Below are 13383 nucleotides of genomic sequence, written 5' to 3' on the forward strand. Positions count from 1 at the left end.
GGAACTCGAAATCTTTATGTAACTGATGCTTGAATGTATTTGGAATGAAGTCGGGTGGTAGTGGTGGTGTCTGTGTAACAATTGTGTGTATAACTAAATTATAAATGGTTGTAAAAGCCTAGGCTTATGAAGGATTTTATAGAAAAAGTCGCATTTAATTACTGCTATTTCCAGCAAATTATTTTATTATTATTATTAGTAGTAGTTGAAGATACACGATTAAGTCCGCATGACTCAACATTCTGTTGGCTGTCGCTCGGGAGTTCACGTGTTACGACGAAATCATTTTTATTTGACACAATATTACAACTCATGTCTTGGAAAATAAAGGACCTGTGAACCAATCCGATTTCGCTTGTGTTTTCCATTGAAAGAAAATTATTATGCTGTGGGATCCTCATAAAGATTTCAGCGAAACGAAAATCTTTTAATGTCTATTTAACTCGTGCGTCTGTCTCCCGTTTCTGTCTATTTATTCTTTTTGTTTGTGTGCGTGTGTGTGTGTGTGTGTATTACAACTAAGTACCTGGTTTGTCGGTAACGGTTATCTCACACACTATCACTGCTAATAACCAACTTGATATCAAAAATATAAATTATGATAATTAAAGACATCGTTGTATCTGGTGTAAACGTGACTTCATCTTTCAACAGAAAAGCGTCAGAATGTAAACGGAAAGACTCGGAGGAATAAATGAACAGAAAAAGTCAACTTGTGCATGCTTCCTTTTCCAGTGTGATTTACTTGTAAACAAGTTTCCTCGGGATGCATCTTGATAAAAATTTTTAAAAAATTCAGACAAATTATAAAAAACAATTTAAAACAGCGAGAGACTAACAATTTTTTTCTTCTGTTTTAATATATTTAATTTTTTATACCTGTATTTTGGAATGACATCATACCTTTGTAGCGGATAAGAGTGTAGAGAGGGATGGGGGTAGGTTCTCACCTGTTGCTGACCTGTCCCTGTATTTCGTGGAAAGCGTGGGCCAAGAGATTTGTGAACTCTAGGTGCTGGTCAAGCAGTGCTCACCCCTGGTGTAGCATGACCGGGGTGGGTATTTAACCCCGACTGTAAGCGGCCAGTGGTGTGCTGCTGCTACTGAACTTTTTGCTCAAGACGAACTGCTGCTGAAGGTGCCAGGCTGTCGCTGTGTGCGGAGAGAACAAGCGCCATCTGACGGAAGGTTGTCAGAGAAAGTCAGTCAACCGGAGCTGGCGAGAAGGCGGTGCGAGTCGAATCAGCGCTTCAGAGTGTCGAGCGACGGTGCCCCACCATCACCTGTTTCAGCGACACCCACCGACAGAGAGGAGGGCCGAGCAGTGAGCTGAAGATAGTCACCGCCTTGTTCACCGCACCGTTACCTCCGGGGGACCTCCGACGCAAGTCAAACACATGAGCTATCGGGGACGCCGACGAACCTCCACGAGAAACGACAAACAGAAGGTAAGACTTTTACAATATTCAAGTAAGAGGGAGGTTTCGAGCCCTCGTTGATATTCTCCACCTTTTTCTACGGGGTGTTGATGCAGAACTTTTGATTTAAATATCAGACGCTGAGAGTTTAGAAACACTTGAGAAGGTAAATATGTATCTGTTAGGTATTGAATGTTTGTAGCAGAGAATAGACATAATTGTTTAAACTCAAGTGACAGTTGATTATGTGGAGCTGTACCGGCAACAACTAGCACATGTGGTGGATTCATTTTGTCATTGAACGTGCTTAAGCTGGTTTTAGTAGCCACTGTGTTCTGTGCGACTTAGCAAATATTGTGTTTATTATTAGTTTTTTATAGGTTTTTTTTTTTTGCTTGTGTAGTAGCATTTTGCATTATTTTGTACCAACTAAACTTTGTAGTGATTATCGCCTGGACTGCCTTGCTGGAGTCACAAAAAATTTCTCTTGACGCATAATTAGTGTTTGTCCGGTAAGGGAGGTCCTAAACTGAAGCGAACCTCCTGTTGTTTATTTGAAAGAGTGCGCATGTCCGGGAAGACCGTGACAACCTTAAACGCTTTTCATCTTCCATGGATACTATAACAAGTGTGCTCACATACGAAAATAAACATAAGAGTAAAATAAATAAATAAATAAACTATGAAAAACAAGTGTTAGTTACAAGATAAGGATAATGTTGTGTCAGGGAAATGCCTTATTTTCTTTGTAAGCGTAGTTCACGAGTGTTCTTATTCGTAAACTCCATGCAGGAGCATAATTGATGACACGTGACTCTCTAGTAACGACAGTTCACTTTCAGGTTTTTCGCTCAGTGAACAGTGTGTGACATCCCCAACACAGCCGCCGAGACGGATGGTCCTACCTGTACAGGTGTGAATACAGACAGGGAAATCTGTGCATTTAGTTCCTTGCCCAGTCAAGGTAAACAAATATGTTTTTATATTGTCCTGAATTCTAATTTCTGATTTCACGGCAGAATTATTGTTACATTTTTCATGAGAAAAATCTTAACGTTCAATAAGAAATCACGTGATGAGTTTAACACGAGGGAGACTAATAGTAGCTGTGAATGGAAAGTCTCATTAGTCATTAGGAACTAATGTGGAGAGCAGTTAAGACCCGCTGGAACGGATCCCTAACTACAGGAGGGCCTGAGAACCTTATTCCTACACCGAACCCACCCAGAGGTGACTGTCAACCGAGGCAGGACTGGGTAGCTCGAACCGATCCGGGTAGCCCTGAAGTTTCTTTCCTTGTCGGTCGTCGAGGATTCGAGCATCCTGTCGACGTTTCCACTAATGTCCTGGCCAAAGAGTCTGGAAGTGTCTACCAGCATTGGTGTTTCCATGGTAATATGTGCAGTGTGGTGTTAGTGTAATTGCTAGTGTGTCAGCGCACCTGTCCAGCAGTGATTGTGTGGGGAAGAACATTCCTGGCGCTGAGATTGGCCATTGGACATCGGGAGACCACGGACAGACGGGAATGGTAAGTGTTATTTTCGACTTTGTCTAATTTTTAAGTGTTGTCACGAGTCATCGGACATAGAGTTCCACATCTCAATCTTCTGATTAGCAAGTAGACAGACGCGAGAACAAGTATAAGAAACTTGACATTCTTAGTGTAGAACTGAGAGGTGGAGAGGGTTAGTTAGTTAGCATTGAGCTTTCTCTGTGCGAGTTGTCTAGTAGAATTATTTGGTGTTTATACTGTGTGTTGCTGAAGAGTGTTTCGCTGCTCTGGGATAAGGACACGGTACCATCGTCAGTCCGGGGTGGTGGGTGGGTGGTATTGTCCTCGTCAACCTCAGCTTAGGAGAGTTTTCAAGGAAGGTTTTTCAATAAAGTTTAAAGAAAGATTATTCAAGGAAGTGAAGATGTGTGTGTTAGTGTGAGCGTCCCTAAACAGAATCCAAACCGTAAGTGAGAATTTTGTGAACTATTAAAATAATAGTTATCTGAATAAATCGAATGACGGAGAAGTTGAAAGTCGTCTATGACATTGATATGCTATTTATGGTTTACAGTAATGTATGTGTTTTGATGTAAGTTATGTAAACTTTGCTGCCCAACCTTGAAATAAAACACGAGCACATTTGCCATCTGCAATGTTGATGACAATGATCGATGATTGATGATTGATTGACAGATGAAAAATGGATGATGGATGAGAAGGATGAGATGGAATGATGGAGGATGGTTGATGGCTAATGGAGGATGGAGTACGGATGGATGATGATGTGGAGAATGGATGAGGATGCTGTTGGTTGTTGTTGATGTTGTTGGTAGTTCATGTTGCTTGTTGATGATGGTTGATGATGGGGGTTGATGATAGTGGCTGATGAAGTTTGGTGATGATGTTCGGGGATGATGATGGTCGTTGATTAATGATGATGATGGTAGATGGTTGGTAATGATGTTTGGTGATGGTTGGTGGTGATGGTGATGATGGTTGGTGGTGTTGATGATGTTGATGATGCAATGATGATAGATGTTGATCAGAGTTGTTGATTGTTATTGCTGTTGATAATTGATTATGCATGTTACTGATGATTGTTGATGATGATGTTTTGATGTCTAGTGATGATGTTTGGTGGTGATGGTTGATGGTGCTGAGTGGTGGTGTTGATGAAGTTGATGAGCGAACAGCGAACAGCGAACAGCCAACAGCCAACAGCAACAGCCAACAGCCAACAGCAACAGCCAACAGCAACAGCCAACAGCCACAGCCAACAGCCAACAGCCAACAGCCAACAGCCAACAGCCAACAGCAACAGCCAGCGAACAGCCAACAGCCAACAGCCAACAGCGAACAGCCAACAGCCAAACAGCAGCAACAGAACAGCCAGCCAACAGCCAACAGCCAACAGCCAACAGCCAACAGCCAACAGCCAACAGCCAACAGCGCCAACAGAACAGCCAACAGCCAACAGCCAACAGCCAACAGCAACAGCCAACAGCCAACAGCCAACAGCCAACAGCCAACAGCCAACAGCCAACAGCCAACAGCAACAGCCAAACAGCCAACAACAGCCAACAGCCAACAGCCAACAGCAACACAACAGCCAACAGCCAACAGCCAACAGCCAACAGCCAACAGCCAACAGCCAAAACAGCCAAGCCAACAGCCAACATCGCCAACAGCCAACAGCAACAGAACAGCCAACAGCCATACAGCCAACAGCACAACAGCCAACAGCCAACAGCCAACAGCCAACAGCAACAGCCAACAGCCAACAGCCAACAGCCAACAGCCAACAGCCAACAGCCAACAGCCAACAGCCAACAGCCAACAGCCAACAGCCAACAGCCAACAGCACAGCCAACAGCCAACAGCCAACAGCCAACAGCCAGCCAACAGCCAACAGCCAACAAGCCACAGCCAACAGCCAACAGCCAACAGCCAACAGCCAACAGCCAACAGCCAACAGCCAACAGCCAACAGCCAACAGCCAACAGCCAACAGCCAAAGCAGCCAACAGCCAACAGCCAACAGCCACAGCCAAACAGCCAACAGCCAACAGCCAACAGCCAACAGCCAACAGCCAACAGCCAACAGCCAACAGCCAACAGCCAACAGCCAAACAGTAACAGCCAAAGCAACAGCCAACAGCCAACAGCCAACAGCCAACAGCCAACAGCCAACACAGCCAACAGCCAACAGCCAACAGCCAACAGCCAACAGCCAACAGCCAACAGCCAACAGCCAACAGCCAACACCAACAGCCAACAGCCAACAGCCAACAGCAACACAACAGCCAACAGCCAACAGCAACAGCCAACAGCCAACAGCCAACAGCCAACAGCCAACGCAACAGCCAACAGCCAACAGCCAACAGCCAACAGCCAACAGCCAACAGCCAACAGCAACAGCCAACAGCCAACAGCCAACAGCCAACAGCCAACAGCCAACAGCCAACAGCCAACAGCCAACAGCCAACAGCCAACAGCCAACAGCCAACAGCCAACAGCCAACAGCCAACAGCCAACAGCCAGCAGCCAACAGCCAACAGCCAACAGCCAACAGCCAACAGCCAACAGCCAACAGCCAACAGCCAACAGCCAACAGCCAACAGCCAACAGCCAACAGCCAACAGCCAACAGCCAAACAGCCAACAGCCAACAGCCAACAGCCAAACAGCCAACAGCAACAAACAGCCAACAGCCAACAGCCAACAGCCAACAGCCAACAGCCAACAGCCAACAGCCAACAGCCAACAGCCAACAGCCAACAGCCAACACCAAAGCAACAGCCAACACAGCCAACAGCCACACACAGCCAACAGCCAACAGCCAACAGCCAACAGCAACAGCCAACAGCCAACAGCCACAGCAACAGCCAACAGCCAACATCACAGCAACACCAACAGCCAACACCAACAGCCAACAGCCAAGCCAAAGCCAACAGCCACACAGCCAACAGCAACTCAACAGCCAACAGCCAACAGCCAACAGCCAACAGCCAACAGCAACAGCCAACAGCCAACAGCCAACAGCAACACCAACAGCCAACAGCCAACAGCAACAGCCAACAGCCAACAGCCAACAGCCAACAGCAAACAGCCAACAGCCAACAGCCAACAGCCAACAGCCAACAGCCAACAGCCAAGCACAGCCAACAGCCAACAGCCAACAGCCAACAGCCAACAGCCAAAGCCAACAGCCAACAGCCAACAGCCAACAGCCAACAGCCAACAGCCAACAGCCAACAACAGCCAACAGCCAACAGCAACACCAACAGCAACAGCCAACAGCCAACAGCCAACAGCCAACAGCCAACAGCCAAACAGCCAACAGCCAACACAACAGCCAACAGCCAACAGCCAACAGCCAAACAGCAACAGCCAACAGCAACAGCCAAACAGCCAAAACAGCCAACAGCCAACAGCCAGCCAACAGCCAACAGCCAACAGCCAACAGCCAACAGCCAAACAGCCAACAGCAACATCCAACAGCCAGACAACAGCCAACAGCCAACAGCAACAGCCAACAGCCAACAGCCAACAGCCAACAGCCAACAGCCAAACAGCCAACAGCCAAACAGCCAACAGCCAACAGCCAACAGCCAACAGCAGCCAACAGCAACAGCCAACAGCCAACAGCCAACAGCCAACAGCCACAGCCAAACAGCCAACAGCCACAGTTCAGCCAACAGCCAACAGCCAAACAGCCAACAGCCAACCAACAGCCAGGGGGTGCAGGCGAGGGTGCCCATGCCAATCCCAGCCTTCCAGCCAGGTGGTGCTCTGGACCTGCGAGGGTGCGGTGCCATGCCAGAATCCCCAGCCCTGCCTTCCAGCCAGGGTGGTGCTCTGGACCTGGCGAGGGTGCCCATGCCAGAATCCCCAGCCCTGCCTTCCAGCCAGGTGGTGCTCTGGACCTGGCGAGGGTGGTGCCATGCCAGAATCCCCAGCCCTGCCTTCCAGCCAGGGTGGTGCTCTGGACCTGGCGAGGGTGCGGTGCCATGCCAGAATCCCCAGCCCTGCCTTCCAGCCAGGGTGGTGCTCTGGACCTGGCGAGGGTGCGGTGCCATGCCAGAATCCCCAGCCCTGCCTTCCAGCCAGGGTGGTGCTCTGGACCTGGCGAGGGTGCGTGCCATGCCAGAATCCCCAGCCCTGCTTCCAGCCAGGGTGGTGCTCTGGACCTGGCGAGGGTGCGGTGCCATGCCAGAATCCCCAGCCCTGCCTTCCAGCCAGGGTGGTGCTCTGGACCTGGCGAGGGTGCGGTGCCATGCCAGAATCCCCAGCCCTGCCTTCCAGCCAGGTGTGGCTCTGGACCTGCGTGCCCATGCAGAATCCCAGCCCTGCCTTCCAGCCAGGGTGGTGCTCTGACCTGGCGATGCCAGCCAGATCCCCAGCCCTGCCTTCCAGCCAGGGTGGTGCTCTGGACCTGCGAGGGTGCGGTGCCATGCCAGAATCCCAGCCCTGCCTTCCAGCCAGGGTGGTGCTCTGACCTGGCGAGGGTGCGGTGCCATGCCAGAATCCCAGCCCTGCCTTCCAGCCAGGGTGGTGCTCTGGACTGGCGAGGGTGCGGTGCCATGCCAGAATCCCCAGCCCTGCCTTCCAGCCAGGGTGGTGCTCTGGACCTGGCGAGGGTGCGGTGCCATGCCAGAATCCCCAGCCCTGCCTTCCAGCCAGGGTGGTGCTCTGGACCTGGCGAGGTGCGGTGCCATGCCAGAATCCCCAGCCCTGCCTTCCAGCCAGGGTGGTGCTCTGGACCTGGCGAGGGTGCGGTGCCATGCCAGAATCCCCAGCCCTGCCTTCCAGCCAGGGTGGTGCTCTGGACCTGGCGAGGGTGCGGTGCCATGCCAGAATCCCCAGCCCTGCCTTCCAGCCAGGGTGGTGCTCTGGACCTGGCGAGGGCGGGTGCCATGCCAGAATCCCCAGCCCTGCCTTCCAGCCAGGGTGGTGCTCTGGACCTGGCGAGGGTGCGGTGCCATGCCAGAATCCCCAGCCCTGCCTTCCAGCCAGGGTGGTGCTCTGGACCTGGCGAGGGTGCGGTGCCATGCCAGAATCCCCAGCCCTGCCTTCCAGCCAGGGTGGTGCTCTGGACCTGGCGAGGGTGCGGTGCCATGCCAGAATCCCCAGCCCTGCCTTCCAGCCAGGGTGGTGCTCTGGACCTGGCGAGGGTGCGGTGCCATGCCAGAATCCCCAGCCCTGCCTTCCAGCCAGGGTGGTGCTCTGGACCTGGCGAGGGTGCCATGCCAGAATCCCCAGCCCTGCCTTCCAGCCAGGGTGGTGCTCTGGACCTGGCGAGGGTGCGGTGCCATGCCAGAATCCCCAGCCCTGCCTTCCAGCCAGGGTGGTGCTCTGGACCTGGCGAGGGTGCGGTGCCATGCCAGAATCCCAGCCCTGCCTTCCAGCCAGGGTGGTGCTCTGGACCTGGCGAGGGTGCGGTGCCATGCAGAATCCCCAGCCCTGCCTTCCAGCCAGGGTGGTGCTCTGGACCTGGCGAGGGTGCGGTGCCATGCCAGAATCCCCAGCCCTGCCTTCCAGCCAGGGTGGTGCTCTGGACCTGGCGAGGGTGCGGTGCCATGCCAGAATCCCCAGCCCTGCCTTCCAGCCAGGGTGGTGCTCTGGACCTGGCGAGGGTGCGGTGCCATGCCAGAATCCCCAGCCCTGCCTTCCAGCCAGGGTGGTGCTCTGGACCTGGCGAGGGTGCGGTGCCATGCCAGAATCCCCAGCCCTGCCTTCCAGCCAGGGTGGTGCTCTGGACCTGGCGAGGGTGCGGTGCCATGCCAGAATCCCCAGCCCTGCCTTCCAGCCAGGGTGGTGCTCTGGACCTGGCGAGGGTGCGGTGCCATGCCAGAATCCCCAGCCCTGCCTTCCAGCCAGGGTAAGGATGCCAGAATCCCCAGCCCTGCCTCCAGCCAGGGTGGTGCTCTGGACCTGGCGAGGGTGCGGGTGCCATGCCAGAATCCCCAGCCCTGCCTTCCAGCCAGGGTGGTGCTCTGGACCTGGCGAGGGGCCGGTGCCATGCCAGAATCCCCAGCCCTGCCTTCCAGCCAGGGTGGTGCTCTGGACCTGGCGAGGGTGCGGTGCCATGCCAGAATCCCCAGCCCTGCCTTCCAGCCAGGGTGGTGCTCTGGACCTGGCGAGGGTGCGGTGCCATGCCAGAATCCCCAGCCCTGCCTTCCAGCCAGGTGGTGCTCTGGACCTGAGGTGGGTGCCATGCCAGAATCCCAGCCCTGCCTTCCAGCCAGGGTGGTGCTCTGGACCTGGCGAGGGTGCGTGCCATGCCAGAATCCCCAGCCCTGCCTTCCAGCCAGGGTGGTGCTCTGGACCTGGCGAGGGTGCGGTGCCATGCCAGAATCCCCAGCCCTGCCTTCCAGCCAGGGTGGTGCTCTGGAGCCTTCCAGCCAGGGTGCGGTGCCATGCCAGAATCCCCAGCCCTGCCTTCCAGCCAGGGTGGTGCTCTGGACCTGGCGAGGGTGCGGTGCCATGCCAGAATCCCCAGCCCTGCCTTCCAGCCAGGGTGGTGCTCTGGACCTGGCGAGGGTTGCCATGCCAGAATCCCCAGCCCTGCCTTCCAGCCAGGGTGGTGCTCTGGACCTGGCGAGGGTGCGGTGCCATGCCAGAATCCCCAGCCCTGCCTTCCAGCCAGGGTGGTGCTCTGGACCTGGCGAGGGGCGGTGCCATGCCAGAATCCCCAGCCCTGCCTTCCAGCCAGGGTGGTGCTCTGCGACCTGGCGAGGGTGCGGTGCCATGCCAGAATCCCCAGCCCTGCCTTCCAGCCAGGGTGGTGCTCTGGACCTGGCGAGGGAGTGCCATGCCAGAATCCCCAGCCCTGCTTCCAGCCAGGGTGGTGCTCTGGACCTGGCGAGGGTTGCCATGCCAGAATCCCCAGCCCTGCCTTCCAGCCAGGGGTGCTCTGGACCTGGCGAGGTGCGGTGCCATGCCAGAATCCCCAGCCCTGCCTTCCAGCCAGGGTGGTGCTCTGGACCTGGCGAGGGTGCGGTGCCATGCCAGAATCCCCAGCCCTGCCTTCCAGCCAGGTGGTGCTCTGGACCTGGCGAGGGTGCGGTGCCATGCCAGAATCCCCAGCCCTGCCTTCCAGCCAGGGTGGTGCTCTGGACCTGGCGAGGGTGCGGTGCCATGCCAGAATCCCCAGCCCTGCCTTCCAGCCAGGGTGGTGCTCTGGACCTGGCGAGGGTGCGGTGCCATGCCAGAATCCCCAGCCCTGCCTTCCAGCCAGGGTGGTGCTCTGGACCTGGCGAGGGTGCGGTGCCATGCCAGAATCCCCAGCCCTGCCTTCCAGCCAGGGTGGTGCTCTGGACCTGGCGAGGGTGCGGTGCCATGCCAGAATCCCCAGCCCTGCCTTCCAGCCAGGGTGGTGCTCTGGACCTGGCGAGGGTGCGGTGCCATGCAGAATCCCCAGCCCTGCCTTCCAGCCAGGGTGGTGCTCTGGACCTGGCGAGGGTGCGGTGCCATGCCAGAATCCCCAGCCCTGCCTTCCAGCCAGGGTGGTGCTCTGGACCTGGCGAGGGTGCGGTGCCATGCCAGAATCCCCAGCCCTGCCTTCCAGCCAGGGTGGTGCTCTGGACCTGGCGAGGGTGCGGTGCCATGCCAGAATCCCCAGCCCTGCCTTCCAGCCAGGGTGGTGCTCTGGACCTGGCGAGGGTGCGGTGCCATGCCAGAATCCCCAGCCCTGCCTTCCAGCCAGGGTGGTGCTCTGGACCTGGCGAGGGTGCGGTGCCATGCCAGAATCCCCAGCCCTGCCTTCCAGCCAGGGTGGTGCTCTGGACCTGGCGAGGGTGCGGTGCCATGCCAGAATCCCAGCCCTGCCTTCCAGCCAGGGTGGTGCTCTGGACCTGGCGAGGTGCGGTGCCCATGCCAGAATCCCCAGCCCTGCCTTCCAGCCAGGGTGGTGCTCTGGACCTGGCGAGGGTGCGGTGCCATGCCAGAATCCCCAGCCCTGCCTTCCAGCCAGGGTGGTGCTCTGGACCTGGCGAGGGTGCGGTGCCATGCCAGAATCCCCAGCCCTGCCTTCCAGCCAGGGTGGTGCTCTGGACCTGGCGAGGGTGCGGTGCCATGCCAGAATCCCAGCCCTGCCTTCCAGCCAGGGTGGTGCTCTGGACCTGGCGAGGGTGCGGTGCCATGCCAGAATCCCCAGCCCTGCCTTCCAGCCAGGGTGGTGCTCTGGACCTGGCGAGGGTGCGGTGCCATGCCAGAATCCCCAGCCCTGCCTTCCAGCCAGGGTGTGCTCTGGACCTGGCGAGGGGCGGTGCCATGCCAGAATCCCCAGCCCTGCCTTCCAGCCAGGGTGGTGCTCTGGACCTGGCGAGGGTGCGGTGCCATGCCAGAATCCCCAGCCCTGCCTTCCAGCCAGGGTGGTGCTCTGGACCTGGCGAGGGTGCGGTGCCATGCCAGAATCCCCAGCCCTGCCTTCCAGCCAGGGTGGTGCTCTGGACCTGGCGAGGGTGCGGTTGCCATGCCAGAATCCCCAGCCCTGCCTTCCAGCCAGGGTGGTGCTCTGGACCTGGCGAGGGTGCGGTGCCATGCCAGAATCCCCAGCCCTGCCTTCCAGCCAGGGTGGTGCTCTGACCTGGCGAGGGTGCGGTGCCATGCCAGAATCCCCAGCCCTGCCTTCCAGCCAGGGTGGTGCTCTGGACCTGGCGAGGGTGCGGTGCCATGCCAGAATCCCCAGCCCTGCCTTCCAGCCAGGTCTGGACCTGGCGAGGGTGCGGTGCATGCCAGAATCCCAGCCCTGCCTTCCAGCCAGGGTGGTGCTCTGGACCTGGCGAGGGTGCGGTGCCATGCCAGAATCCCCAGCCCTGCCTTCCAGCCAGGGTGGTGCTCTGGACCTGGCGAGGGTGCGGTGCCATGCCAGAATCCCCAGCCCTGCCTTCCAGCCAGGGTGGTGCTCTGGACCTGGCGAGGGTGCGGTTGCCATGCCAGAATCCCCAGCCCTGCCTTCCAGCCAGGGTGGTGCTCTGGACCTGGCGAGGGTGCGGTGCCATGCCAGAATCCCAGCCCTGCCTTTCCAGCCAGGGTGGTGCTCTGGACCTGGCGAGGTGCGGTGCCATGCCAGAATCCCCAGCCCTGCCTTCCAGCCAGGTGGTGCTCTGGACCTGGCGAGGGTGCGGTGCCATGCCAGAATCCCCAGCCCTGCCTTCCAGCCAGGGTGGTGCTCTGACCTGGCGAGGGTGCGGTGCCATGCCAGAATCCCCAGCCCTGCCTTCCAGCCAGGTGGTGCTCTGGACCTGGCGAGGGTGCGGTGCCATGCCAGAATCCCCAGCCCTGCCTTCCAGCCAGGGTGGTGCTCTGGACCTGGCGAGGGTGCGGTGCCATGCCAGAATCCCAGCCCTGCCTTCCAGCCAGGGTGGTGCTCTGGACCTGGCGAGGGTGCGGGTTGCCATGCCAGAATCCCCAGCCCTGCCTTCCAGCCAGGTGGTGCTCTGGACCTGGCGAGGGTGCGTGCCATGCCAGAATCCCCAGCCCTGCCTTCCAGCCAGGTGGTGCTCTGGACCTGCGAGGGTGCGGTGCCATGCCAGAATCCCCAGCCCTGCCTTCCAGCCAGGTGTGCTCTGGACCTGGCGAGGGTGCATGCCATGCCAGATCCCCAGCCCTGCCTTCCAGCCAGGGCCTGGTGCTCTGGACCTGGCGAGGTGCGGTGCCATGCCAGAATCCCCAGCCCTGCCTTCCAGCCAGGTGGTGCTCTGGACCTGGCGAGGTGCGGTGCCATGCCAGAATCCCCAGCCCTGCCTTCCAGCCAGGTGGTGCTCTGGACCTGGCGAGGGTGCGGTGCCATGCCAGAATCCCCAGCCCTGCCTTCCAGCCAGGGTGGTGCTCTGGACCTGGCGAGGTGGTGCCATGCCAGAATCCCCAGCCCTGCCTTCCAGCCAGGGTGTGTGCTCTGGACCTGGCGAGGGTGCGGTGCCATGCCAGAATCCCCAGCCCTGCCTTCCAGCCAGGGTGGTGCTCTGGACCTGGCGAGGTGCGGTGCCATGCCAGAATCCCCAGCCCTGCCTTCCAGCCAGGGTGGTGCTCTGGACCTGGCGAGGGTGCGGTGCCATGCCAGAATCCCCAGCCCTGCCTTCCAGCCAGGGTGGTGCTCTGGACCTGGCGATGGGTGCGGTGCCATGCCAGAATCCCCAGCCCTGCCTTCCAGCCAGGGTGGTGCTCTGGACCTGGCGAGGGGCGGTGCCATGCCAGAATCCCCAGCCCTGCCTTCCAGCCAGGTGGTGCTCTGGACCTGGCGATGGGTGCTGCCATGCCAGAATCCCCAGCCCTGCCTTCCAGCCAGGGTGGTGCTCTGGACCTGGCGAGGGTGCGGTCCATGTGCCAGCCAGGGTGCCTGGAGAATCCCCAGCCCTGCCTTCCAGCCAGGGTGGTGCTCTGGACCTGGCGATGGGTGCGGTGCCATGCCAGAATCCCCAGCCCTGCCTTCCAGCCAGGGTGGTGCTCTGGACCTGGCGAGGGTGCGG

This window comes from Pomacea canaliculata, linkage group LG2 (assembly GCF_003073045.1).
Source record: "Pomacea canaliculata isolate SZHN2017 linkage group LG2, ASM307304v1, whole genome shotgun sequence".
NCBI classification, from domain to species: domain Eukaryota; kingdom Metazoa; phylum Mollusca; class Gastropoda; order Architaenioglossa; family Ampullariidae; genus Pomacea; species Pomacea canaliculata.